General features: G+C 41.3%; 1 protein-coding gene across 2 annotated transcripts in view; it reads right to left on the bottom strand.

Moving 5' to 3' along the window:
- The window catches only part of LOC112080579 (transmembrane protein 180), a 44,942-nt gene extending 20,595 nt beyond the window's left edge, over positions 1-24,347 (bottom strand). For both annotated transcript variants that reach the window (XM_070442633.1, XM_070442632.1), the window contains exon 1: positions 24,108-24,347. The gene's annotated coding sequence lies outside the window, so the exon portion shown is untranslated. The remainder of the gene's footprint in view (positions 1-24,107) is intronic.
- Between the last annotated feature and the right edge of the window lie 3,238 nt (positions 24,348-27,585).

Below are 27,585 nucleotides of genomic sequence, written 5' to 3' on the forward strand. Positions count from 1 at the left end.
TAGAAAAATGCAGTGAGTAAGTGTTTCCAGCAACACATGGAATTGCCTTGGAGTTGTTGAAAGAATGTTTTCATGTTTCATTATGATCAACCAATAAATAATCTAGATATGCAACATCTCTTGTGCGTTTGACAATGACATCACATGAGGACTAATTCACATGATATGCCTAAATTCTTATAACCACTCGGATTATCACATATTTTTCTTTAGATTATTTCAGTAACCTAATTCATTTGATTTCAAGTTATCCCTTCGTAGCGCAATATCACAAAATTGGGCATGCTATAAATTAGGCAATTGAAAACATCCACACCTGTTATTAACTTTGATTGTGTTAGATGAAAATGATATACCTTTCAAATGTTGCATATAATGTTTGCATGCAACATTATTGTCAAGTGACTTGATGCCTAACTGTGCCAAAGCTTTTTTTAAATTCTTTTTAAAATTTTATTAGTGATGTCACGTTTTATACCGGAACTCCGAGGCATGCGTAGAAGTAGCTAAACAGATTTTTATTTTTATTTTTTATTAACAACAAATCAATACAGAAAGTACATAAGGGAACACAAGTATATATAATGGACAATCGAGCTAGGGGGTACAATATCACATTACAATTACACAAGGACCATAAGGGACATACATACACTTACAATTCTAACAGCTTTTTTGTTAGTAGAGTATTTAACAGTCTTAAAATACAGTTCAATTTATTTTTGTAGGGTAAGAAAATGTGTTTTTTTGTTAGTAAATTTACATTTGTGTATATGAAATTTGCCAAAAGAATAATGAAATTAATTACATAATAATGTTTCAGCTTATTTTTATCGTATGTAAAGAATCCAAGCAGTACATCTCTCCACAATAGTGTAAAATCTTCATAAATGTGTTCAATTATAAATCTAATGATGTCTTGCCAAATTTTTCTTACATGTATACAATACCAAAAAAGATGCAATACTGTTTCTGGGTGGTCATTACAAAAGGAGCAATTTGAGTTGATGTTTTCCTTAAACTTCTACATATAGTGGTTGGCAGGATAATATTTATGAATAATTTTAAAGGAAACTTCCTTAATTTTGTGTGGCAACATCCAAACTTTTTTCCAATAGATATTATCAATAAATCCATTCCAATAAGGCATGACATAAGGTATAGATACAACATTCTGCTGAAACAAGGTTCGTATCGCTCTGTTGTTGAATGGACCAAAAGAGAAACAAATCTTTCCTACTGATGAGTCAACAGGGTCAATAGAAGGTAGGCTCTGAGGGTCAGGTCTTGACACGTTCCTGAATAACAGAGCAACACCTGAGGGAATGGCYTCTAAAACAATTGCAAAATCTTTAGYTGTTACAGGGATCTTGTAAAGTGATAAGAATTCCTTATAACTGAGTAAAAGACCCTCTGCATTTACCAGTTGGCTCACCAATAGGATATTATTTCGGAACCAATATTCTAAAAACAAAGAAGTATTTTTATACAATATATCCCGATTATTCCATATATAATATCTGTGTGGAGAAAAATTGTGTTTATAAATTAAGGACCATGACAAGAAAACCTGCCGATGAAAAGCAGAAAGTGTCACTGGAATTTTGTCAATATTATAATTGCACAACATGAAGTTAAAGCCAGCAAAAGTAGAGAAGACATGATGAGGAATAAAATTCCATATAGAAGTGGGTCTTCTTAGGAATTGTTTTATCCAATTGATCTATAAAGTATTATTTAAAGTAGTAAAGTCCAGAAAATTCAGTCCACCATTCTCATAAGTATTCATTACAACAGTTTTCCTAATGTAATGGGTACGGTTTCTCCACAGAAAGTGGAAAAGCATCTGGTCTATCTCCTTGCTTATTTTACTGTCAAGATATAAAGATAGCGCACCATATGTTAGTCTAGAGATTCCTAATAACCAAGGCTGAAGGTCTCTACCTTTTAAAGATAAGTCCCTCTGTAGCCATTGATTTAGCTTTTTCTGGGTATTTTTAATAAGAGTGTTAAAATTTAGTAAGCCTCTAGACTTCTGATCCTTTGTAATGGTTATGCCTAAATATGTAAGTTCTTCTTTTACTGGAATACCATAATATGAAGGTGTCACACAATTTGACAGCTATGAGTTCACATTTCTTAATGTTAAGGTATAGACCAGAGGCTTTGGAAAAGGATTGTATCACATTGATCGATATGGGAATTTGGTTAGCGTCTTTCAGAAAAAGTGTAGTATCATCAGCCAGCTGGCTTATAATAATTTCTTTACCAGCTATGGAAATACCTTGTACAGGACTATTTTTTAAAGAATTTGCAAGAAGTTGGGTGATTAATAAAAACAGATACGGGGAGATAGGACAACCTTGCCTAATTCCTCTCTTTAATTCAAATCTAGGTGAGGTGCCATATTTCAATTTGATAGAGCTGTTACCATTTGCATAGAGTCTTAATAGCCTTACAGAAAAAATCCACAAAGCCAAATCTCTCAAGGGAGTGGAAGAGAAACTGATGCTCTACTATGTCAAATGCTTTATAAAAATCTAAAAATAATATGAAGCTATCCTCAGTTATTAAACTGTGCCAAAGCTATTTAGAGTTGTCAAACGGGAGTGACGAGTAGCCTGTTGATTTAACGAAAATTTTGACAACCATCAGAATTGGTAAACATTTTTTTTTATAATAAAGGTTATGCATGCCAACATTAGGCAATAATTAAGATTAAGCAAAAATGATATTAAACGTTTTACCATTACAACATTTGATGTACAGTCACGTTCACTGTGGTTGTCTTAAGCGTGCTATAGAGTTCACAGCTGGCGGTGCCTCATTGGTTATTGTCCATAATTTGCAACAGTGTCAATGAGCGTCATCTCTATCTTCCCTTTGTGGAACCTCAAACTGTTCGATTAGCAATGAGATAAATCAACTCATAAAAGTTTTTCTCTTTGCTCAGAGTTTGTCTAGGCAGTGTCTTAACTTCGTCCTAAAACCTACTCCGAACTAGGGTTTTAAAAACAGGGTTTAGCATGATTCCTAGGACCTTTAAAAAAACAAAAACGTTTTGTATATGGACCCTGATATCACTTCAACTCCCATGGTCCCCCAACAGGTGGTGCTAAGTCGATGTGAGTGCATCTTTATTATGATAAAGTAAGTTTCCAGTATAACCTGTGTGAAATCAATGTTGCCACACACACACAAAACATTTATCATATCGATTTGAATATATCATCGTAGGAAGCTATTAGAATTGTATATAGGCTTTCCACATCAGGCGCACATTAAGTCACACGAATTCAAATATTATTATTATTTTTTTTTTTAACTCGGCAAGTCAGTTAAGAACAAATTATTGGTTACAATGACGGTCTACCCCTGCCAAACCCTAACCTGGGTGTGCCGCCCTATGGGACTCCCAATCACAGCCGGTTGTGATACAGCCTGGAATCAAACCAGGGTCTGTAGTGACGCCTCTAGCACTGAGATGCTGTGCCTTAGATTGCTGCGCCACTCGGAAACGCACATTGAAACCTATGTGTAGTGACACATCTGACCAGTGAGTTGCATGTTACCATGTCAGAAGTAGCAAGGAAATGAGCAGAGATAATTGTTTACAATGGCAAGAAGGGATTGATTAACATTCTAATTTGAAACCATTTGCGCATGTATTGAGAGAGAGAGAGAGAGAGAGAGAGAGAGAGAGCGCGACACCGGTGTTGGGACTAGAATAGACATATGCATGCACAATACGCTGGTTTGACAGAGCATAGGCTGGCATATGCGCGCTGGACTGCGCACCACTCCAACACCACGCGGGGACTCACAAATAATTATTCTATAGAAGCGTATTCTCTAGTTTCGTAGAACATTTGCAAGGTAAGGTTTACACAATTGTAACTACAGTAGACTAACTGTACTGTAGCCTACTGTACAGTGCTCTGTATTGTATTTCGTTCAGTTTACCTATTCAGTCTTGAATGGGGTGTGTGAGGTACAGGACAAATCGCAGGCAGGTGAAGGTGCGTGAGAAAGCGCTCTAAGAAGTATTCTTAAAATGCTGCAGTATTCGTCAGACACGTAACATTGTGGAAATGTGTATTGCGTCGCGGTGGTGTTACTAGGCTACATAGGATCATTTATTTCAGACAGAGCACATTGCATGGTTATTATTGGTAGGCTACTCTGAAAATGCGTAATAACATAAGACAACACTTGCGCGCGTGGCAGAATGATCCGAAGTTATGTTGCGATGTGTACAATTAGGTGCTGGAATGCAAATGAAGCCCATGACGGTTTTGTCTGATCTCGGTCATAATATAAAATATTTATCCTACAAACTTGCTATGATATTGAGAGCATATATAGCACTCGAGTTGACTTATCTATAAGCAACATTTTCCTGGCCATATACAGTACATTGCTGTTGAAGTTTTCTAATAGGCAAAGCCATATAGGTCAGTGTATGGCCACTTGAACAAGCAATGGTGAGGCAAAATATTTCAACTTGGTCTCAGAGCATGTCCTATTATTCTTGTCTAAATCCAAGATACTCCATTTAGTATGATATGTTGCGTTTCTATGATATCTAACATTTCATATGGTATGTAATAATGAATTTGTGGATCCATCATCTATTTCGTATGATATGTTACGAATTACAATTCGTCCATATGTTCACACATTTGCTAAACGTACAATATGTTACGAATTTGCGAAATGTAAATGTACTCCCTGTTCATCCACAACAGCGTGGCAAAGCACGACTCCAACACCATCATTAAATTTGCTGACGACTGAACAGTGGTAGGCCTGATCACCGACAACGATGAGATAGCTTATAGGGAGGAGGTCAGAGACCTGGCAGTGTGGTGCCTGGACAACAACCTCTGCCTCATTGTGAGCAAGACAAAGGAGATGATCGTGGACTACAGGAATAGGAGGGCCGAACAGGCCCCCATTAACATCGATAGGGCTGTAGTGGAGCGGGTCGAGAGTTTTAAGTTCCTTGGTATCCACATCACCAACAATCTATCATGGTCCAAACACACCAAGACAGTCGTGAAGAGGGCACGACAAAACCTTTTCCCCCTCAGGAGACTGAAAATATTTGGCATGGGTCCCCAGATCCTCAAAAAGTTCTACAGCTGCACCATCGAGAGCATCCTGACCAGTTGCATCACCGTCTGGTATGGCAACTGCTCGGCATCCGACCGTAAGGCGCTACAGAGGGTGATGCGTACGGCCCAATACATCACTGGGACCAAGCTTCCTGCCATCCAGGACCTATATACTAGGCTGTGTCAGAGGAAGGCACGGAAAATTGTCAAAGACTCTCGTCACCCAAGTCATAGACTGTTCACTCTGCTACCGCACGGCAAGCAGTACCCGAAGCACCAAATCTAGGTCCAAAAGGCTCCTTAACAGCTTCTACCCCCAAGCTATAAGACTGCTGAACAATTAATCAAATGGCCACCCGGACTATTTACATTGACCCCCCCCCCCCCGCTGCTACTCACTGTTTATTACCTATGCATAGTCACTTTACCCCAACCTACTTCGACTAGCCTGTATCCCCGCACATTGACTCTGTACTGGTACCCCCTGTATATAGCCTCGTTATTGTTATGTAATTTTACTGTGTTACTTTAGTTTATTTAGTAAATATTTATTGAACTGCATTGTTGGTTAAGGGCTTCTAGGTAAGCATTTCACGGTAAGGTCTACACCTGTTGTATTTGGCGCATGTGACAAATAAAATTTGATGTTAAGAATTCCAATTTGTTGTGACTAACGTTAGCTATGTGGCTAATGCTAATGTTAGCTAGCTCTAGGGGTTAGGGATAAAGGTTAAGGTTAAGGTTAGGAGTTAGGTGAATGATTAGCTAAAAGTGTTCAGGTTAGGGTAAGGGGAAGGGTTAGCTAACATACCAGGTAATTGCAAAGTAGCTAAAAAAGTAGGAAAAAGTAGCAAAGTTGCTAATTAGCTAAAATGCTAAAGTTGTCCATGATGAGATTCGAACACACAACCTTTGGTTTGCTAGATGTTCCCATCATCTGCGCCCTTGCTGTGTGTTTGTGTGTGTGTTTAGGACTGGTAACAAATTGATTTCACACTGGAAACTGCCTTTGGTGCTCTCTTCAAGTATTAGTGGACTGAGGAAGGCCTTTATAGTAGATCACTTCATTATTCATGACATGAGCCTTTAGAATACAGGTACATTCCGAAGAGGACAACTCACCAGTCCAGCCAGGGGCGTGACTTTGGTTTTTGAAGTGGAGGGGACATAACCTCGCAGGGGGCTCTGGGGGTCCTCCCTCAGATTTTTTGGGGGGGTATTCTAAAGCTAATTTCCTGGTTTCTACACACTCTACAGTACCAGTCAAAAGTTTGGACACACCAACTCATTCAACGGTTCTTCTTTATTTGTACTATTTTCAAAATTGTAGAATAATAGTGAACACATCAAACTATGAAATAACACATATAGGAATCATGTAGTAACCAAAAAAGTGTTTGKGATTCTTCAAAGTAGCCACCCTTTGCCTTGATGACAGCATTGCACACTTGGCATTCTCTCAACCAGCTTCATGAGGTAGTCACCTGGAAAGCATATCAATTAACAGGTGTGCCTTGTTAAAAGTTAATTTGTGGAATTTATTTCCTTCTTAATGCGTTTGAGCCAATGAGTTGTGTTGTGACAAAGTAGGGGTGGTATACAGAAGATTGGCAAAATACCAAGTCCATATTATGGCAAGAACAGCTCAAATAAGCAAATAAAAACAGTCCATCATTACTTTAGACATGAAAGTCAGTCAATCCGGAAAATTGTAACATACACATCTCAACATCATCTGTTCAGAGGAGACTGCGTGAAATCAGGCCTTCATGGTTGAATTGCTGCAAAGAAACCACTACTAAAGGACAACAGTAAGAAGAAGAGACTTGCTTGGGCCAAGAAACATGAGCATTGGACATTAGAACGGTGGAAATCTGTCCTTTGGTCAGATGAGTCCAAATTTGAGATTTTTGGTTCCAACCGCCTTGACTTTGTGAGACACAGAGTAGGTGAACGGATGATCTCGGCATGTGTGGTTCCCGCCGTGAAGCATGAAGGAGGAGGTGTGATAGTGTGGGGTGCTTTGCTAGTGACACTGTCAGTGATTTATTTAGAATTCAAGGCACACTTAACCAGCATGGCTACTACAGCGTTCTGCAGCAATACGCCATCCCATCTGGTTTGCGCTTAGTGGGACTATCATTTGTTTTTCAACAGGACAATGACCCAACACACCCCCAGGCTGTGTATGGGCTATTTGACCAAGAAGGAGAGTGATGGAGTGCTGCATCAGATGACCTGGCCTGCACAATCACCCGACCTCAACCGAATTTAAATGGTTTGGGATGAGTTGGACCGCAGTGTGAAGGAAAAGAAGCCAGCATATGTGGGAACTCCTTCAAGAATGTTGGAAAAGCATTCCAGGTGAAGCAGGTTGAGAGAATGCCAAGAGTGTGCAAAGCTGTCATCAAGCCAAAGGGTGTCTTTGAAGAATCTAAAATATATTTTGATTTGTTTAACACTATATTGGTTACTACATGATTCCATATGTGTTATTTCATAGTTTTGATGTCTTCACTATTATTCTACAATGTAAAGAAAAAGTAAAGAAAAACCCTTGAATGTGTCCAAAACTTTGACTGGTACTTTAATATTATCCTTTTGGGGTCATTTTGGGTTCACTTTTATTGTAAAAATAATATAATGTTTCTAAATACTTCCCAATGTATGTGGATGCTAACATGATTATGGATAATCTATGAATCTGGAATAATGATGAGTGAGAAAGTTATAGGTGCACAAATATCATATCCCCCAAAATTGCTAACCTCCCCTGTTATTGTAGTGGTGAGAAGTTAGTTTTAGGGGTATGAATTTTGTGCGCCTATCTTTCTCTCTTATCATTAGTCACGATTCATTCAGGATTATCCGTAATCATGGTATCATCCATATTCATGTAGAAGTCTTAAGAAACATATTCTATTCAGATTTACAATAAAAGTGACTCCAAAATGACATAAAAAGGCTACAAAACATGTCCATACACACAACAGCTGTTAGATACTGCTACCTCACAGAAAGCTAGAGGCTAGCGCTAATTATTTATTAATTTCTATTGGGCTCAAAATAATCTGAAAGACAACCAAAACAGTCAGCAAATTGATTCAACAAATGTGTAGCCACAAGCTTGATGTAGTCAATGCCTGCTATGAACATAGGACCTAATACTGAACTTTTAACTATTTTAATACACATACAAGTTAATTTATCCCAATACTTTTGCTCTCCTAAAATGGGGGACTATGTACAAAAAGGGCTATAATTTCTAAATGGTTCACTCGATATGGATTAAAATACCCTCAAATTAATGCTGAGGGTCTGCACTTTAATTTCACAGTCATTGTTTGATTTCAAATCCTCACTTTTGGACTATAGAGCCCAAATAAAAAAATGTTTAATTGACACAATAATTACAGAGGGCACTGTAATTCATATCATAGGCCTAATAGTACTGTAGAGCTCTTTTTACTTGCACACAACATAGCTGGATTGCCACGTCTTGCCCCTAAAGGTCCACCACCCTGCAGCGCCCCAACTCAACACATCCCACTCAGCTTTAAGATCTTAGTGCACCATTCATTATTGGTTTCAGGTGTGTTAGGCCAAGGCCAGAGTGACAACCAAGAGTACGACAGACCCCCAGTGCCAGGACTTAGCAGCCCAGCAGCTAGGGATTGTAAGATTGCTAGCTAGCTAGCTAACGTTAGCCAACTTTTGGCTAGCTCTAATGGTTCATCAACTGCCGAAAACTAGCCAAGTTACTTTACTTCTGTTGAAACAGGACAAAACAAAGGCTACAAAACATGTCCATAAACACAACAGCTGTTAGATACTGCTACCTTACAGAAAGCTAGAGGCTAGCGCTAAACTGGCTGTGGTAGCTAATAGCTAGCTAGTTAATTCACTTCAGACAGAACTTCAGTCGAGAGGGGATGAAACATGTGTAACTGACACGTTTCATGTTAGTTACACTACTAATTCAGCATTGGGAATAAATACATTTTTCTGTTAAGTCAAACAGCAGTTATCTTGCCAGCTACATCAGTCAAATGAAGAGTAGCCAGTTTCTGGTCTGCTTGCTTTTACAACGCTGAGAAAAAGCACAACACACAGACAACAGCTGTCTCTGTTTGCACGCTCTGTGGTGTCTGCGTGGTTTGAAATCCAGCCGGTTGATACGCCAAACAGCCTACCCAATAGCTCTGAGGCATCCGCATGGTCCTAAAGCACACCGATGCCGCTTTTTGTATCACAGTGCAGTGATAAAACTGGGGGGGACCAAAATGCATTTTCAGAATGTGGGTGGGATCTTGTCTCCCCGTCCCCAGTGAAATTTCCACTCGAGTCCAGCAAATATGCACGGTGACAACTTAGAGCTGGGAAAAACTGATGCTCCATGGTATGGAAGCTTTCCTTTGTTACAGTATAAAGCACATAATCCCCACTCAATTTATAGGTCAAGTTAAAATGTAGTGCATGGCTTCCCGAAGGTCTTGCTAATTTCTACCTGTCCTGATGGAGTGCTTCATATAATTAAGCAATAAGGCCCGAGGAGGTGTGGTATATGGCCAATATACCACTGCTAAGGGCTGTTCTTAAGCACGACGCATCGCAGAGTGCCTGGATACAGCCCTTAGCCATGGTATATTGGCCATATATCACAAACCCCTGAGGTTCCTTATTACTATTATAAACTGGTTACCAATGTAATTAGAGCAGTAAAAATAAATGGTTTTGTCATACCTGTGGTATACGGTCTGATGTACCATGGCTGTCAGCCAATTAGCATTCAGGGCTCAAACCACCCAGTTTATAAGAGGTAATATAGTATGGAGCACCAGAAGTGATGATGATAAGCAACCTGAACTCTGTGACCCTGTAACTCATGGACACTGATTCAAGGTGACACCGGAGATGGAGGGTTGTTGTGAGGTAGGGTGTAAATCACATCAAAATGGGGATCCAGTGTCATCCTCTTCATGTTTGTGGATCACCAATAATTTATTCAGTTATGTACCCTCAAGGTTCAAATGAAAGAGAGTAGGTACTTTTCCAACACAGAAGGAAATGACCTTGTGTCATGACTATTCACTAGCCCTTTACTGCCCTTATCTGGATTTGCTTCGGTTTAAAAAATGTAACCTTTTATTCAGTTGGATATTTTACTGAAAAAACGTGAAACCTCTCTCCGTCAATGTGACATAATTGTTAATGTGCCTCTACTACTGTGTTGTGGTAATGTTGCGACACTGAGTATGTTTACATGCGCAGTAATAATTAGATATTAAACTGATTATGGTAGTAGGCTGATTATGCAATAGTAATGTAAACACCTTACTGCTTATCTTAATCAGCGTAACATCAATGTCACGCCGTGACCATAGAGAGCCCTTGTTTCTCTATGGTGTAGTAGGTCAGGGCGTGACTAGGAGGTATTCTAGTTTATAATTTCTATGTTGGTGTTTTGTATGATTCCCATTGGGGATCATATTTAAGTAGCTATTTCTCCCACCTGTGTTTGTAGGATATTGTGTTGTGTTTGTGCATCACGTAGTCACGTTTAGTTGTTCATTTATTGATATATTTTGTTTTGTTTTAGTTTCTCTTTGAATTAAATATGTGGAACTCAACATCCGCTGCGCCTTGGTCCCGTTCTTACGACAGCCGTGACAGTCAAAATCAAAGTAAGCATATACCGATTAAAACTGAGCAATCTTTCGACTTCTTAGGACATTTAAACACCTGTCGTGTCTTTGCTATCGTTAAATTGAAGACTTATAGTTTTTATCAAAGATTCCTGTAATTAGGGATTACGCGATCACTTGAGTAATAACGTAACTAATTAACTATGAATTCGAGGGCACCAGGGAAAGTTATTAGATTACAAAGTTATAATTTCCCAATATAACCTTTCAGATATTTTCATATCTGATCAATAGTCTTCTAATTAATGATTTATTTACTTTACCTCACGTTAGTCTCATTCCAAACGTCGTAAATTGTTGATTATCTGCACGAACCCAGTCTTCACTATGAGTCATCCATACATCAATTGTCTTAAATCATTTATTTATTACTAACTAATTAATTCACAGAAATGCATAAACAAACAAACAAACTTGAAATAGTTACATGAAATGATAGGAGAAATATGCCCTAGTGGTCTGAACCGGCATGTTAGACAAAGGGAAAATGGCGTTCGACTAAGAATTCACTACAGAGTCCATAATTATAACAATTGACATGCTAATCCTTACACATGAACGCTCACTCATTCGGGAACAATTGCAATCAATATATATATATTTACGCTCATGTGTGTCGTCTTGATCGTTGGAGAGAAGTTCGTTTTGTTGGAGCTCCTTCTGTCGTAGTTATTGTGGATTGTTCAGAGTGACATTCGTTATAGAATGCTTGTTTCGGCGGTTGTCTTTCTTCGCGTTCAATGATACCGAATTCCTAGCTGCAGACTAGTAGTCAATATCAAAGACTTGTTATGATTCGTATAAGAGTTTTAACCACGTGGTATGGTTAAAGATTCAGCAATTATACTCAACCTTCGTTCTCCTCCTTGGAGGATAAACATGGTCTAATGGTAATTTCTTAGAGTTGGCTTTTATTCAGATGGGACAGCCCCTCTCTGCTATGGTCTCTGACCCATACTGGGCTCAGGGCGGTCCTTGGATTTAGTTCAAATCAAAAAGGTATTTGTATTTTTCTTAATTAAACAGTCCAAAATCATATTACACAATTATACAAACAGTATCATACTCACTCATTCATTTTATACAACAAACAGATGTAAACCTCATATCTGAGGTTATTATATAAACAGCGATATGGTAATGTACAGTCTCACATGAGTTTCCCACGTGGTGACAAATGGACCGGTTCATAGCTGGACTCTCCACCTAGATTTCATACTTTTGCAGGAATATGAAATATGTTCGTACCTCAAGTTCTGTGAGGTGGAAGAGAATTCCTTTGTCCTGAAAGTTTACCCTCTGTCTAATACTGTTGGGCCATGAGGAGATTCTCAGGAATTTACGACATCTCTCTGTGATCACCGCATGGGTTGTGGTAGGAAAGGGAGAGGCAGGGAGAGGGGGATGGGGTTTGCACTACCCAAGCAGGCGACGTCATGACACACCTTAAATCGGCATTTCAGCTGTATATTTGATCTGCGCATATGCTAGCACCAGCCGAACGAGCTTCCCTCTTTAACTCAAGTAAAGTAATTCCGGAACTGAATGTAAGCGTCTTAGAAGTGGTTTTCACATGCAAACTTTGTATGTCCGAACTCAGGATCAAATCTGCTTCCCGAAAATAACATGGTCGCTGTGGTAAAATGTTAATTTTGATTGGTGATTTTCTACATGTATCAGAGTGCCATCAGGTAGCCTGATTTCAGATGTGTCCATGTAAACAGGATTATTAGGGAAATTGTTCTTCTTGCAAAGCATGTACAGGTTAATAAAACTATTATATTAATCTGACAATTATTGTGTGCCTGTAACCATACTCAATGTTTGTTGTTGGGTGCGATGTGTCAGATAGGGCTATTGGTGAATATGCTAAAATGTTCATTGTGTTCAAAGGATATGCTTTATACCAGGGTTCGTTTCGAACCACTCGTTTTTTGTTTAGTTCCTATGTTCCAACAAGCAAAATAAAGTTCTGAACCGGTTTGAACCCCCAAAAAAGTACCAGTTTATATCGTTCTTTTTTGTTGTAATTTTTACACCCTTTTTCTCCCCAATTTCATGATTACGATCCTGTCTCATCGCTGCAACTCCCCAATGGGCTCGGGAGAGGCAAAGGTTGAGTCATGCATCCCCGAAACATGACCCGCCAAACCACGCTTCTTAACACCCGCTCGCTTAACCCGGAAGCCAGCTGCACCAATGTGTCGGAGGAAACACCATTCAACTGATGACCGAATCAGCGTGCAGGCGCCCGGCCTCCACAAGTAGTCGCTAGAGCACGATGAGCCAAGTAAAGCCCCCCCCCCCGGCCAAACCCTCCCCTAACCCGGACGGCGCTGGGCTAATTGTGCATCGCCCTATGGGACTCCCGGTCACGGCCGGTTGTGACACAGCCTGGGATGCAGCCTGCGATGCAGTGCCTTAGACCACTGTGGCACTCTGGAGGCCCTTCTGTTCCCCTTTTAACCTGTGAAATCGGCAGTTAAAAAACAACAACATTTAGCTCATTCAGTTACTTCACCAATAAGTGTGGATAGAGCAGGCACGCTAGTTGTTTAAATGCCTGATGGCCAGACAAGTGTAGCCTATGGCGCAACATGCAACTGAAATTTTGCAGGTGGGGAGAGATTGAGACAGGGTTGAGGAGTCTGGGCATCTTGTTATGACATGCATTATATGAATTAGGTCCACAGAATTATACCTAGGAGGAACTGCTTCTATGGAGGAACTTTGAATGTCCTTTGAGCTAATGTTAGCTAGCTAACAAGCTTGAGCTTGCTAGCTATCAAACTTGTGTGTGCAGAGCGGCAGAATTAAACAAGTCTTACTATTTTGTAGTTAATAAATCCAACGTGAAAGGTAATAACTAAGCCTGTAGTATCCTTAACTAGCATTGAAAAAGTTAATCCATTCTTCCCTAGCTAAAAATATATCTCCCTATTTTCTGAATCAAACTTGAAATGTAAGTACAGTAGCCTATGCTTCGGAGGGGGGAGGGGCAGGTAGCGTAAACACGCAAAGGCAAAGATTTACAGCTTGCAAGCAGACACTGGAATTAGTTTCTGAGTGACAGAGTCAGGGCGTTGCATAGGCGCTTTGTTGTGTTTTGTTGTGGGACTATAATTTTTTCCCTGCAACATAAAATAACATTATTAACCGGTTCCCTTTTAAAATAACGGTTATGTTCCGGAACAGTTGCAGGTTCTGTTTCTTGAACATTTGTTATTTTCCTGCTTTATACCCAAATAAGATTTATATTGACATCTCAATCGCGAAGGGAAGACCGGCCACCTCTTTCCTCCATTCCATTGGCCAATTGATAATAAGATGGATGACCTCCGATCACGGATTTCCTAACAACGGGACTCTCGTAACTGCAATATTGTCTGCTTTTCTGGAGCATGGCTTTCGGACAAGATACCCCCCATGGCTATCCAACTGTATGGATTCTCCATTCACTGAGCGGACAGGACAGTGGAGTCAGGGAAATCGAGAGGGGAGGGGTTTGCCTCTTCATCAACAACAAATTATGTGCTGACTCGAGCTCAGTCGAAGTCTCGATCCATTGTTCACATGTGTTGGAATACCTGATCGTCAAATGCCAACCCTTTTACCTCCCGAGGGAGTTTTCAGTTGTTATCGTGAATGGTGTTTACAAGCTGAAGCTCAAACAGGAAGTACCCGTGACTCGCTCCATTGAGAAATGGTCATCAGAATCAGAGATTATGCTACACTACTGCTTTTCTAGCGCTGATCGGAATATTTTCGCCGATAAAAATCGGCAAGCTAACCACCTCCGTTACCGGCTTCATTAGGAAATACATCGGCGACGTTGTTCCCACAGTGAAGGTTCTCTGCTTCTCCAATCAGAAGCCCTGATTAACACTGAGGTTCGAGCTAAACTAAAAGGACAGGGCTACCGCACACAGGGCTATCGCAGACAACTCTGAGGCTACGGCTGAGGACAGGAACAAGAAGTCCCGCTATGACCACCGCAGTCATCAAACGAGCAAAAGGACAACTGAGGCTATGGCTGAGGACAGGAACAAGTACAAGAAGTTCCACTATGACATCTGCAGAGTCATTAAACAAGCAAAATGATAATATCGGAATAAGGTAGTAGCATATTACACAGGTTCCGGAGCCCGCCACATGTGGCAGGGTCTACAGTCATTACTGATTACAAAGGAAGACCCAGTCGTGGGTGCATGCAACGCATTTTATGCATGCTTCGACAATAACAAAACCAACACCAACGCCGACCTAGAGGACTGGGTGATCTAGAGGACGGTAATCCCATGTCTTAAGCAAAAATGCATTATTCCTGTTCCCAAGAACTCTACTCTACCTTTATTTAACCAGGTAGGCCAGTTGAGAACAAGTTATCATTTACAACTGCGACTTGGCCAAGATAAAGCTAAGCAGTGCGACAAAAACAACAAAGTTACACATGGGATAAACAAACGTACAGTCAATAACACAATAGAAAATATGTATACAGTGTGTGCAAATGAAGTAATATTAGGGAGGTAAGGCAATAAATAGGCCATAGTGGCGAAATAATTACAATTTAGCAATTAAACACTGGAGTAATAGATGTGCAGAAGATGAATGTGCAAGTAGAGATAATGAGGTGCAAAAGAGCAAAATAATAAATGATATGGGGATGAGGGTAGTTGGGTGTGCTATTTACAGATGGGCTATGTACAGGTACAATGATCTGTAAGCTGCTCTGACAGCTGATGCTTAAAGTTAGTGAGGGAGATATTAGTCTCCAGCTTCAGTGATTTTTGCAGTTCGTTCCAGTCATTCGCAGCAGAGAACTGGAAGACAAGGTAGCCAAACGAGGAGTTGGCTTTGGGGGTGACCAGTGGAATATACCCGCTGGAGCGCGTGCTACGGGTGGGTGCTGCTATGGTGACCAGTGAGCTGAGATAAGGCGGGGCTTTACCTAGCAAAGACTTATAGATGACCTGGAGCCAGTGGGTTTGGCAACGAATATGAAGCGAGGGCCAGCCAACGAGAGCATACAGGTAGCAGTGGTGGGTAGTATTTGGGGCTTTGGTGACAAAACGGATGGCACTGTGATAGCAAATTGGATGCAGTCTAAGTAGAGTGTTGGAGGCTATTTTGTAAATGACATCGCCGAAGTCAAGGATCAGTAGGATGGCCAGTTTCACGAGGGTATGTTTGGCAGCATGAGTGAAGGACGCTTTGTTGCGAAATAGGTTCTAGAATTCATTTTGGATTGGAGATGCTTAATGTGAGTCTGGAAGGAGAGTTTACAGTCTATCCAGACACCTAGGTATTTGTAGTTGTCCACATATTCTAGGTCAGAACCGTCCAGAGATGTGATGCTAGACGGGCAGGCGGGTGCGGGCAGTGATCGGTTGAAGAGCATGCATTTAGTTTTACTTGCATTTAAGAGCAGTTGGATGCCACGGAAGGAGTTGTATGGCATTGAAGCTCATCTGGAGGTTTGTTAACACAGTTCAAAGAAGGGCCAGAAGTATACAGAATGGTGTCGTCTGCGTAGAGGTGGATCAGAGAATCACCAGCAGCAAGAGCGACATAATTGATGTATACAGAGAAAAGAGTCGGCCCGAGAATTGAACCCTGTTGCACCCCCATAGAGACTGCCAGAGGTCCGGACAACAGGTCCTCAGATTTGACACACTGAACTCTGTCTGAGAAGTAGTTGGTGGACCAGGTTAGGCAGTCATTTGAGAAACCAAGGCTGTTGAGTCTGCCGATAAGAATGTGGTAATTGACAGAGTCGAAAGCCTTGGCCAGGTCAATGAATACGGCTGCACAGTGTTGTCTTTTATCGATGGAGGTTATGATATTGTTTAGGACCTTGAGTGTGGCTGAGGTGTACCCATGACCAGCTCGGAAACCAGCGCCTTTCTTGTTTTTCTGTAATATTGACGACACTATTGTCCGGTTGAAATATTATCGATTATTTAGGCTAAAAACAACCTGAGGATTGATTATAAACATCATTTGACATGTTTCTACGAACTTCACAGATACTATTTGGAATTTGTCTGCCTCTTGTGACCGCATTTGAGCCATTGAATTACTGAACAAAACGTGCCAACAAAATGGAGGGTTTTGGATATAAAGAGGGACTTTATCGAACAAAACAAACATTTATTGTGTAACATGGAGTCTTGTGAGTGCAACCATACGAAGATCTAAGGTAAGTGATTCATTTTATTGCTATTTCTGACTTGTGACTAATCTACTTGGCTGGTAACTGTATATAATGTTTTGTGTGCTGAGCGCTGTCCTCAGATAATCGCATGGTTTGCTTTCGCCGTAAAGCCTTTTTGAAATCTGACACGGCGGCTGGATTAACAAGAAGTTAAGCTTTATTTTGATGTATAACACATATTTTTAAGAATGTTAAATATTTGAATTTAGTATTTTTGAATTTCGCGGTCTGCAATTTCACTGGATGTTGGCCAGGTGGGACACTACCATCCCACACCCACTATAGAGGTTAAAATGGCTTTTGAAGACCTTGGAAAGGCAGGGTGGGATAGATATAGGTGTGTAACAGTTTGGGTCTAGAGTGTGTCCCCTTTGAAGAGGGGGATAACCGCGGCAGCTTTCCAATCTTTGGGGATCTCAGATGATACGAAAGAGGTTTAACAGGCTAGTAATTGGGGTTGCAACAATTGCAGTGGATAATTTTAGAAAGAGAGGGTCCAGATTGTCTCGCCCAGCTGATTTGTAGGGGTCCAGATTTTGCAGCTTTTTCAGAACATCAGCTATCTGGATTTGGGTGAAGGAGAAATGTGGGAGGCTTGGGCAAGTTGCTGTGAGGGGTGCAGAGCTGTTGACCGGGGTAGGGGTAGCCAGGTGGAAAGCATGGCCAGCCGTAGAAAAAATGCTTATTGAAATTCTCGATTATCGTAAATTTATCAGTGGTGACAGTGTTTCCTAGCTTCCTAGCAGTGGGCAGCTGGGAGGAGGTGCTCTTATTCTCCATGGACTTTACAGTGTCCCAGAACCTTTGAGTTTTTGCTACAGGATGCAAATTTCTGTTTGAAAAAGCTAGCCTGTATGTTGGTTCCTAACTTCCCTGAAAAGTTGCATATCGTGGGGGCTATTCGATGCTAATGCAGTACTCCACAGGATGTTTTTGTGCTGGTCAAAGGCAGTCAGGTCTGGAGTGAACCAAGGGCTACATCTTTTCTTACTTCTACATTTTTTGAATGGGGCATGCTTATTTAAGATGGTGAGGAAAGCACTTTTAAAGATTAACCAGGCATCCTCTACTGACGGAATGAGGTCAATATCCTTCCAGGATACCCGGGCCGGGTCGATTAGAAAGGCCTTCTCGCTGAAGTGTTTAGGGAGCGTTTGACAGTGATGAGGGGTGGTCGTTTGTCCGCAGACCCATTACGGATGCAGACAATGAGGCAGTGATCGCTGAGATCCTGGTTGAAGACAGCAGAGGTGTATTTAGAGGGCAGGTTGGTCAGGATGATATATGAGGGTGCCCGTGTTTACGGATTTAGGGTTATACCTGGTAGGTTCCATGATAATTTATGTGAGATTGAGGGCATCTAGCTTAGGTTGTAGGACGGCAGGGGTGTTAAGCATATCCCAGTTTAGGTCACCTAACAGTACAAACTCTGAAGATAAATGGGGGGGAATTTTTGGTGGCCTTCCTAAGCCAGGATTCAGACATGGCTATGACATCAGGGTTGGCGGAGTGTGCTAAAGCAGTGAAAAAACAAACGTAGGGAGGAGGCTTGACTTGACTAAAAAATACAGGTTGGACAGCAAATGAAAGATGCATTAGTTATTAATGCAACCGCTGTGTTAAATTTTTAAAATTAACGTTACTAGACATACAGTGTGCGTTACAGCCAGACCAGTGCCGAAATTAATGGCGGACAAATCATTTTACATTTTTCCACAGAAATACGAATTAACATCATAAATAGCTCTTACTCTTGGATGAGCTTCCATCAGAATCTTGGGCAAGTTGTCCTTTGTCCAAAAGAATCGTTGCTCGGTTGTAGAACGTCCTCTTCAACTTTGGAAATAGCAGCAAACATTAGCTATGTGGCGCAGACATGCCCAAATCTTCAAAACGCAATACAAAGGAAATTCCGAAAATCGCAATATACTCACATAAACTGATATAACTCGGTTTAAAATAACTTCGTTATGATGTTTCTAACACCTATATCGAATTAAATCAGAGCAGGATATATCTAAGGCCGATAACTTGAGCTTTTCAGAACGCCATGCTGAGGTCCTGCTTTGCGCCATGACGAAGGTTGAAAAGAGTGCACCCCCCATTCCATGGGCTTTTATATGGTCTCAGATCTGCCTAGAAACTCCATTCCAATTCTCATTGGTTACTGACATCCAGGYGAAGGCGCGTGCAGTTCATGTCGACCCATAGGATACATACAGAGTTTTAAACTGATCCTAGAACAGAGTCTACATTTTCAGATTTTGCAGTACCTGTCAGGAATTTCGCTGCCAAACGAGTTCTGTTTCACTCAGAGAAATAATTCAAACGGTTTTAGAAACTAGAGTGTTTTCTATCCAATAGTAATAATAATATGCATATTGTATGAGCAAGAATTGAGTACGAGGCAGTTTAATTTGGGAACGATAAATGACAAAGTTGAAACAGCACCCCCTATATTGAGAAAAGGTTAACATGCATGAAACCAAGGCTTTTACGGTTACAGAAGTCAACAAATGATAGCGCCTGGGGAATAGGAGTGGAACTGGGGGCTACAGGGCCTGGGTTAACCTCTACATCATCAGAGGATGATGTAGGATAAGGGTACGGCTAAAGGCTATAAGAACTGGTCGTCTAGTGCGTTGGGGACAAAGAATAAAAGGAGCAGATTTCTGGGCATGGTGGAATAGATTCAAGGCATAATGTACAGACAATGGTATGGTAGGATGTGACTACAGTGGAGGTAAACCTATGCATTGGGTGACGATGAGAGATGTTTTGTCTCTGGAGGCATCAGTTAACCTAGGTGAGGTCTCCGCATGTGTGTGGGGTGGGATGAAAGAGCTATCTAAGGCATTTTTAGCGGTACTGAGGGATCTACAGTGATATAAAACAATAAACTAGCTAAGACAACAGTAGACAAGGCATATTGACATTAGAGAGAGGCATAAAGCAATTACAGGTGTTGAACAGGATAGCTAAGACAACAACGGGTAAATGGCGATGAATGGGCAGAGTGGGTCAGTTATGTACATACAGGACCTGAGTTCGAGGCTGGGGCCGACAGGTAAACAAAATGAGGTACCGTGTTATCAAAACAGTCCAGGGGGCATCAGCTGTGTAGCTGAGTGATCATAGAGTCAAAAGAGCAGCAATAGGTGAGTCAGGGTGCTGTTCGGTAGTCACTACTACGCTAGGCGAGCAGGGGACACATCGTTCAGAAAAGCTAGCGGGCCGGGGCTAGTAGATGGTTCTTCGGCGAATTTGTAACAGAATAGCCTGTTGAGACCACATCGGGTGATCACGTCGGCAGTCCAGTCGTGATGGATCGGCGGGGCTCCATGTCGACTATAAAGGGTCCAGGCCAATTGGAAAAGGAGGTATTGTAGCCCGAGATTTAGCTGGTATATGGGCCTAGCTCGAGGCTAGCTCGAGGCTAGCTGGTGCTTGCTTCGGGACAGAGGCATTAGCTAACAGTAGCCACTCGTTTGCAGCTAGCTAGCTGCGATGATCCGGAGTAATGATCCAGTGTAATGATCCAGAGCGGCAGGAATCCGGTGATATGGTAGAGAGATGCAGTCCGATATGCTTTGGGTTGATATTGCGCTGTGCAGACTGGCAGGTGTTGTCCGAGCTAAGGCTGGCTGATGCCAGGGGATAAAAAGACGAGGACCGCTAGCTGTGGCTAACAAAGACTAGTAGCTAGTTAGCTGGCTACCTCCCGATGGAAGTTCCAGTTATAAGGAATAAAAATAGCAGAGCCGTACCACATTGGGTGAGGCGGGTTGCAGAAAAGTATATTTAGTTCTTAGATAGAAAGCGAGATTAAGATATATATGAAAAAAGACTGGCTATTTACATGGGATAAGACACGGGATAAGACAAAGACATATATACACGTCCTACTGCGCTGACAGCGTGGAACAAGATCTGTAATCATGAAGTGCTTTGAAAGGCTGGTTATGGCTCACATCAACTCCATCATCCCAAATACCCTAGACCCACTCCAATTTGCATACTGCCGCAACAGATCCATAGACAACGTAATCTCAATTGCACTTCATACTGCCCTCACCCATCTAGATTAGAGGAATACCTATGTGAGAATGCAGTTCAGTGACTACATCTCAGCGTTCAACACCATTGTCCCCTCCAAGCTTGTCACCAAGCTTAGGACCCTGGGATGGAACACCTCCCTCTGCAACTGGATCCTGGACTTCCTGACAGGCCGACCCCAGGTGGTGAGAGTAGGCAACATCACCTCAGCCACACTGACCCTCAACACTGGGGGCCCCACAGGGATTTGTGCATAATCCCCTTCCTGTACTCCCTGTTTACTCATGACTGCATGGCCACGCCCCACTCCAACCCCATCATCAAGTCTGCTGATGACACAACAGTGGTAGACCTGATCACCGGCGACAATGAGAAAGCCTACAGGAAGGAGGTCAGTGACCTGGCAGTCTGGTGCCAGGACAATAACTTCTCCCTCAACGTCAACAAGACCAAGGAGCTGATCGTGGACTACAGGCGAGCACGCTCCTATTCACATCGACGGGGATGCAGCGGAGTGGGTTCGAGAGCTTCAAGTTCCTCGGTTCCAAATCACTAAGGACTTAAAATGGAACACACGCGCACAGTTGTCAAAAAGGTGCGACAGCGCCTCTTCCCCCTCAGGAAGTTGAAAAGGTTTGGCATGGGCCTTCAAATCCTCTAAAAGTTCTAAAGCTGCACCATTGAGAGTATCTTGACTGGCTGCAACACCGCTTGGTATAGCAACAGCACCGCCCCCGATCGCATGGCTCTACAGAGGGTGTTGCGGACATCCCAGTACATCACTGGGGCTGAGCTCCCTGCCATCCAAGATCTTTATATCAGGTAGTGTGAAAGGAAGACCCGGAAAATCGTTAAAGACTCAAGCCACCCAAGACTGTTCTCTCTGCTTCCACACGGCAAGCAATACCGGTGCATCAAGTCTGACACCAACAGGCTCCTGAACAGCTTCTATCTCCAAGCCATAAGACTGCTAAATAGCTAACTAAATGGCTAGACAGAATATTTGAGTTGACCCTTATATTCTATTTGTATTTTTTTTCTCTATGCATACTCACAGCTGTTTATTCAAATGACTGGCACACAGCTCAGACACCCATGCATACCCCACAAGACATGCCACCAGGGGTCTCTTCACAGTTCCCAAGTCCAGAACAGACTGGAAAACAGACAGTACTACACAGAGCCATGACAACATGGAACTCCATTCCACATCATGTAACTCATGCAAGCAGTAAAATCAGATACAACTACACCTTATAGAACAACACAGACTGTGAAGAAACACAAACACTCTCCCCATCTTAGCTACCATGGCATCAATATGTTTTGACCATGACAGTTTACAATCCAGGGTTATACCAAGCAGTTTAGTCTCCTCAACCTGCTCAATTTCCACATTAAAATATTTAGTTGCAGTTGAGGGTTCAGTTAATGGTTTATCCCAAATACAATGCTTTTAGTTTTCGAAATATGTAGTACTAGCTTATTTCTAGCCACCCATTTTAAAACTGACTGCAGTTCTGTGTTAACTGTTGCATTGATTTCACTTGATGTGGTAGCTGATGTGTATAATGTTGAGTCATCGGCATACTGTACATAGATACATAAGCTGTGCTCAGTGCCAGTGGCAGGTCATTAGTAAAGATTGAAAAAAGGGGCCTAGACAACTGCCCTGGGGAATGCCTGACTCTACCTGGATTATGTTGGAGAGGCTTCCATTTAACCTCTCTAGGGGGTGTGGGACGCTACCGTCCCACTCAGAGCGCCAAATTCAAAAACACTCATTATAAAAATTCATAAAACATACAAGTGTTATACATCGGTTTAAAGACTAACTTCTTGTTAATCCAACCACGGTGTCAGATTTCAAAAAGGCTTTACGGTGAAAGCATACCATGCGATTATCTGAGAACAGCGCCCAGCAGACAAATCCTTACAGTTATCAGCCAACTAGAGGAGTTACACAAGTCAGAAATAGTGATAAAATGAATCACTTAACTTTAATGAACTTCATATGGTTGCACTCACAAGATTCCCATTTACTCAATAAATGTTTGTTTTGTTCGATAAAGTCCCTCTTTATATCTAAAAACCTCTGTTTTGTTCACGCGTTTTGTTCAGTAATCCAGGCAGTCACAACAAACAGACGAAAAATCCGAAAAGTATCAGTAAAGTTCGTAGAAACATGTCAAACGATGTTTATAATCAATCCTCAGGTTGTTTTTAGTCATAATAATCAATAACATTTCAACCGGACAAAAGCTTRGTCAATATAAAWGGAAAACAAGAAWGGCGTGCTCTCGGTCGTGCGCATGAAAAACCTCAGGGACACTGAATGGTCCACTCATTCAAAGTGGTCTTACTCCCTCATTTTTCAGAATACAAGCCTGAAACAATTTCTAAAGACTTGATATCTAGTGGAAGCCATAGGAAGTGCAATTTGAGTCCTAAATCAATGGATACTGTAATGGCATTCAATAGAAAACTAKAAAAAAAAAAAAAATCCCACTTCCTGGATAGATTTCTCAGGTTTTCACCTGCCATATCAGTTCTGTTATACTCAGACATTATTTTAACAGTTTTGGAGACTTTAGTGTTTTCTATCCAAATCTACCAATTATATGCATATCCCATATCCTGAGTAGCAGGCAGTTTACTTTAGGCACGCTTTTCATCCGGAGGTTAAAATAGTGCCCCCTACCATAATGAAGTTTTAAGAACACCTTCTGTGTTCTGTTAGACAGGTAACTCTCGATCCACAATATAGCAGGGAATGTAAACCCATAACACATACGTTTTTCCAACAGCAGATTATGATTGATAATGTCAAAAGCTGCACTGAAGACGCGCAAAACAGCTCTCACAAGCTTGTTATTGTCATCATGTACGGTGCTGCTACTCTGTTTATCATATATCCTGATGCCTAGTTCCCTTACCGCATCTATCTTTATCACTCCAGTATCCATGCACATTGTAAATATGGAATTGGAACAGACACTGTATATATCTTACTTAGTTTCTTGTGTTCTTCTTATTTATCGTGTTTTTTTTGTTCTAATCTCATTCATCCATTCTCATTCATTGGATAAATCTCTTCAGTTACGGTTATTTCATACTTGCTTAACAAGTGTCCAACAGCAGCGACAGCAGAGCTCTTTTCCCTCTGCTTTGTGGGTCACAAAAAGTAGGTCTTAACCCAATCACTTGAGAAAATAGATTAATACACACTATCGTAAAACTAAACAGCTCAAGTGAGAACAAGACTAGAGACACAGGCATAACTGTGCCTTTGATCAAGTCTAATCACAATCACCTGTGTCAGTTGGCCACAATTACAGAGCAGCCAATCGGGAGACAGGAAAACTTAACAGAACAATTAACAAAAGTACATACAACTAGCAGATGTGGCAATTAGTGCTGGTGTCATAGTATAGCCAGAGATGGTTGATATAATTACAAGATGCTTGTGTCTCCTCCCTAACAATGGGAGTTGAAGTCCACAAAGACGGAAGGCAGGCGGGAGGAGGTGAGATCAGGTGGGAACATTCTACCTAATGAGAGGGCAGATACGCGTGTGAACAACAGTCACAACTCAGACATAAAATATTTTTCTAAAAGTTGCCCGAATGACACTTGTGTCCACTTATGTCAATCAGTACACTCGTAACAATATAAGCATTGCAAAACTTCAATGCGGTCAAATAAGCCTCACGTAGCAAATTATCAGTTACATTTTTTGTTGACCAAATTCAACACTCTCTCGTTGACCATACCAAAAAATTCCTCACTTTGTGGAATTCTTTTCGTGGACAGATTTGGGGCAAAGTAAACCCCCTCGCTTCACCTCTTCCTCTCAAGTATAGATATCTACAGGGTTCATACACATTTGGACAGAGGAATTTCATGACTTTACCATGATTTCTCCCTGACTTCTAAGCTGACATATGGAATTGTTTTAAAATAGTCATACCATGGATAATTTACCTATTTGATTTTAGGTCTCCTTTAGGTGTAATGTTTTGAATAAAAAATGAATTTGATCAAATATTGAATTTTGCCTTTAATAACTACAATAGTAGAAACACATTGAAAAACACATGAATAAATGGCAAAAAAGACAGTAAAACATTTATCATAAAGAATATGGTTTTGAAGGTTCTGTCCTATATGTAGGAGATATAAGAAATCTCAGGAAATATGTATACAGTACCAATCAAAAGTTTGGACACACCTACTCATTCCAGGGTTTCTCTTTAGGCAGCAGGTAACCACTAGGTGGCAGGTATCCTAGTGGTTAGAGCATTGGACTAGTAACCGATAGGTTGCGAGATCGAATCCCTGAGCTGACAAGGTAAAAATCTGTTGTTCTGCCCCTGAACAACTGTTCCTAGGCTGTTATTGAAAATAAGAATTTGTTCTTAACTGACTTGTTAAATAAAGGTAAAAAAAAKAACAGTTTTCTACATTGTAGAATAATAGTGAAGACATCAAAACTAAAAAACAACACATATGCAATCATGTAATAACCAAAAAGTGTTAAACAAGTCAAAATATATTTTATATTTGAGATTCTTCAAAGTAGCCACCTTTTGCTCTGATGACAGCTTTGCACACTCTTGGCATTCTCTCAACCAGCTTCATGAGGTAGTCACCTGGAAAGCATATCAATTAACAGGTGTGCCTTGTTAAAAGTTCATTTGTGGAATTTCTTTCTTTCTTAATGTGTTTGAGCCAATGAGTTGTGTTGTGACAAGGTAGGGGTGGTATACAGAAGACAGCCCTATTAAAAAAAAAGACCAAGTCCATATTATGGCAAGAACAGCAAGAAACGACAGTCCATCATTACTTTGAGACATGAAGGTCAGTCAATCCGAAAAATGTCAAGAACTTTAAAAGTTTCTTCAATTGCAGTCGCATAAACCATCAAGCTTTATGATGAAACTGGSGTTCATGAGGGCCGCCACCGGAATGGAAGACCCAAAGTTACCGCTGCTGCAGAGGATAAGTTCATTAGAGTTACCAGCCTCAGAAATTGCAGCCCAAATAAATGCTTCATAGAGTGCAAGTAACAGACACATCTCAACATCAACTGTTCAGAGGAGACTGCATGAATCAGGCCTTAATGGTCGAATTGCTGCAAAGAAACCACTACTAAAGGACACCAATAAGAAGAAGAGACTTGCTTGGGCCAAGAAACATGAGCAATGGACATTAGAATGGTGGAAATCTGTCCTTTGGTCTGATGAGTCCAAATGTGAGATTTTTGGTTCCAACCTTCTTGTCTTTGTGAGACGCAGAGTAGGTGAACGGATGATCTCCGCATGTGTGGTTCCCCCCGTGAAGCATGGAGGAGGAGGTGTGATGCTGTGGGGGTGCTTTGCTGGTGACACTGTCAGTGATTTATTTAAAATTCAAGGCACACTTAACCAGCATGGCTACTACAGCGTTCTGCAGCAATACGCCATCCCATCTGGTTTGCGCTTAGAGCGACTAACATCTGTTTTTCTACAGGAKAATGACCCAACACACCTCTAGACTGTGTAAGGCATATTTTACCAAGAAGGAGAGTGATGGAGTGCTGCATCAGATGACCTGGCCTCCACAATCACCCGACCTCAACCGAATTGAGATGGTTTGTGATGAGTTGGACAGCAGAGTCAAGGAAAAGCAGCCAACAAGTGCTCAGCATATGTGGGAACTCCTTCAAGACTGTTGGAAAAGCATTCCAGGTGAAGCTGATTGAAAGAATGCCAAGAGTGTGTAAAGCTGTCATCAAGGCAAAGGGTGGCTAGTTTGAAGAATCTCAAAACTAAAATATATTTTGATTTGTTTAACACTTTTTTAGTAAAAATAAAGAAAAACCCTTGAATGAGTAGGTGTGTCCAAACTTTTGACTGGTACTGTTTTTACACATATTTAACCCCCTTTTTTGGGTAGGCACAAAACTACCTCCATACTTCCATAATTGTGTTTTTTCCGGTACCGGTTACCTTCAGACGAGTCACATGACACTTGCGGGGGTGGTAGAGCAAAATGGAGAACACCACCGTGTTCTTTCCACAGTTGGGTCACATTAGTTTGTAGTCCAAACGCTTCTGATGCTGCAAACAGAAGTTGGCACATCGACAGTACCGATTTCACATGAGTCCTTTGGAGCTTTTGGGGGTCGTAGAGCGAAACGGAGACCACCATCGTGTTCGTGGGAGTCTCGTCGTTTCATAGAGTGGGCAAATCGCTTCAGACGTTTTCGTGAGAATACCTATTTTCGGGATGTCTCATGGTCTGATAAACACCGCTGTAGCTCGCTATAGGCGGATGTGGTGGTTTGAGATGCAGCCCATGCAAATTAATTGACAGATTTTGCTGGAGATTTTTTTGTTATGTTCCTTAGATTGACGCACCAGTGCGTCAATAGACTCTAGGGGGTTAATATTCCAGTTTGAAGAAACTCTACCAAATTAGGGGTATAGTAGAGAAAATGCTTATTTGC

The sequence above is a fragment of the Salvelinus sp. IW2-2015 genome, unplaced genomic scaffold (genome assembly GCF_002910315.2).
Source record: "Salvelinus sp. IW2-2015 unplaced genomic scaffold, ASM291031v2 Un_scaffold16384, whole genome shotgun sequence".
Lineage (NCBI taxonomy): Eukaryota > Metazoa > Chordata > Actinopteri > Salmoniformes > Salmonidae > Salvelinus > Salvelinus sp. IW2-2015.